Source organism: Sinocyclocheilus anshuiensis, unplaced genomic scaffold, assembly GCF_001515605.1.
Source record: "Sinocyclocheilus anshuiensis isolate Anshui unplaced genomic scaffold, SAMN03320099.WGS_v1.1 scaffold1334, whole genome shotgun sequence".
Lineage (NCBI taxonomy): Eukaryota > Metazoa > Chordata > Actinopteri > Cypriniformes > Cyprinidae > Sinocyclocheilus > Sinocyclocheilus anshuiensis.
In genome coordinates, this window is record NW_015554145.1 from 22,636 (window position 1) to 25,721 (window position 3,086).

A 3,086-nucleotide genomic window follows, 5' to 3' on the forward strand; every position below is an offset into this window, starting at 1 on the left:
GCCCCAGCTGGTGTGGGGGGACTTGCCGGCTTCCGCAGGGCACTGGAGGGGGTCAGCAATAGTGGCGTTTTCCATACGGATCCCAATTCGTCAGTCACGACTGACGTAACGTCGAACGTGACTGACTGAAAGGGAACGGAGGAGGGAACGGAGACGATACGTCCCATCGCCACAGTTGCTGTACCACCGCTGTATGGCCGGGGCACGTAGTCTCGGCTCCTCAGCGAAAAACTGATGTGCGTTTGCACGCGCTCTCATTTTATACACGCGCTGCGGGGCGGGGTGCGCGTGGCGAAACACGCACGCCAACTGTCATTGGCTTGTTTAGTTAACAAAAAATATAAAAATACAACTAATTTGACATTAATAAATACTATAATGCTATATGAATAGTAATAATGTTGCAAATCAATTAGAATTTTCCTTCTCAATAATCTTATTTTAAGGATATTTAAATATTTTTACTGGCGAACAAGACAAAAATACTGATTGGGAAAATTAGTTTATATCATTTTATATGTTTTTTTAGAAAAAAAAAAAAAAAAAAGAGCCTCAGGCTTTTTCACCCCATCAATCTTTTGTAAATCTTTTGCTAAAAGATTTGCTAAAAGATTTGAAGTAATGATTTGAAAGAATGATTGACCACAATCAATAAACTGTATATTTAGATGGATTAGGCAAAGCTTCAGTGTATGATTCCTTTCATTTTTTTTCTGTGATGGTTTCTCCATGAAGCCTGTGAACTCTCCAACAGCTGTATTAAAACCAGCACCTGCTGCCGCCTCTTTGTTCTTTGTGTTTGATCATATATTTCAGTATGTCATCAGCAGTGCTACTGCAGACTTGCAAACTGTTACAAATCTGCCAGTCTCAGACTCTCTTCAACTCTTTTAGACTCTCTCCAACATTTACATTGTCAGCATAGGTCCTAGGTTATCAGACAGCATCTTTTAATATCACTTACTGTTTACATTTTCTGATTTTCAGACTGAGGACAGCACATTTGAAACCATGGAAAAGGACATCGAGGAGGTTTTAAATGAGTTATCAGGAGAAGAAAAATTAGAGAAGTTTCATGTGGAATATGAGAAGATCGCCAAAGCTCTGCGGAAGTCCCACGAGAATGAAAAGAGACTGATGTCCAAATGCAGGGAGCTGAACGCAGAGATAGTGTCCAACACCATCAACATATCCAGCCATGAAACTAGCTGATGAAGATCAAGCCACAATCACCTCCCTTAAAATGGTACATTAGCCTGAAATGACTGCACTCTAAAATGGATGTTGTGCTCATTTGTGTCTTCAAAAATAAACATGATGACCTCTGCATGATGTCCTCATATATGGTAGAACATTAGACTTAATTTCGAGCTTTTTCCACATCGTTTGCCTTAGCAAATTATCTGTTGATTTTACTGTTGATTAGGAAATTGACAAGGCCTGGAAAATGGTTGAAGCTTCACATGCAAAGGAGTTGCAGGCAAAAGAAACAATCCAGAAACTAAAGGAGGATATAATCTGTCTCAATAATCTTATTGAAAAAGGAACTGGAGTCTCGGAGGGCCAAGAATACAGGTGAACAATGTACAACTTTATGTTCAGGCTATTCTCCGTTTTCCTTTTGATTCTGGTAGAATACAGGCAGTTACACACTTTTATCTTGCAGATATTGTTTTTGTATGCCTGACACAATTCTTTTTCTAATATTTATTTTTATTCATAACTTTGTACTATGGTATATGCGACCTGATGGCCTTCAGAGGACCTTTTTGAGGTGTTCTGGTGGGGATGAGGAACAAAGCTTATTCATAAACCTTTTTGAATGTGTCTAGCATTGGCGATCTGTTAAAGATTAAAGAGGACCTGACCAAGCAGATAGACAAGCTGCTGTCAGAGGTGGTGACTCTCCGGGAGAACCTCACTAAAGGCACTGATGCTCAGCAGGAGATTGAGGCTGAGAAGAACAAAGCGATGGACAGAATTGCTCAGGTATAACATAAAAAACGTTGTGTATGACACCACTGGGTCTTGTGATATAACTTTATGTGAGTGTGCAGAGTGCATACGCAAGTACAAGTACATGCAAAAACAATCATTTAAAAATATAATTGGCTCATTTTATCACTGGAATCAATATCAGCAGTTTTTTTTACTGCTGTTTGTCCGATTTTACGGCTATGAATACGTTTTAGGATAAATTAAAGCATTTTTTGTCTCAGATGTCCATCTGTGTTAGCAAATCAATATTTGAAATATGGTGTGTGGAGATTGTTACTCTTCAAACGTATAAGAATTTCTAGCAGTTCCTGTCTTGTTTCTTCATATGTTGTGAGAAATGGAACATAATAAACCCTGTGAATGTGGCACTTAAACTTGTAAATTTGGACAGATTTGATTCCCCGTCACCTCCCTGGCAAAATAAATCTTAAATTGTTTACTGTGTATAGCACAGTAAGAAAATCAATAAGTGGTCTGACAAACCACTTTAAACTCTGAATGTATTCCATTTAGAAGTGCCTCTAAAAGTTAAAGGGGTGGAAGGGTTGAAAGTAATGGTCATTTGCACACACCGGCTGATGCTTATGATGTCTGTATGTCAGACAGACAGACAGACAGACAGATAGATAGATAGATAGATAGATAGATACAGGTGCATCTCAATAAATTAGAATGTCGTGGAAAAGTTCATTTATTTCAGTAATTCAACTCAAATTGTGTATTAAATAAATTCAATGCACACAGTCTGAAGTAGTGTAATGCCGAGTTCACACTGCACGATTTTCAAACTCGTCGGATCGCCGTTGTTTTCACACTGCGTGACTATCTGAGGTAGCAGTCAGTCGCTGCTGTGTTCACATTGCACGATGGATTGACGACAGGGGGTTTCACACTGCATGACTTAACAATAGGAAGAATCGCCGACAGCTCTATCTGGTCCGCAAACTACGTTTCATAACAAAACACACGCGAGAAGTGATAAGGAAATAACGCAAGAACCCGCGTGCGTCAGACCGGAGTTCTTGCAAGCAAGACTGTAATTATAAAAAAAAATATATATATAGCCCGCAAATTGTCTGTGAGCTGAT

General features: G+C 39.2%; 1 pseudogene; it reads left to right on the forward strand.

Moving 5' to 3' along the window:
- Nucleotides 1-3,086, forward strand: part of LOC107670559 (cilia- and flagella-associated protein 58-like) — a 56,883-nt pseudogene that overhangs the window by 7,096 nt on the left and 46,701 nt on the right.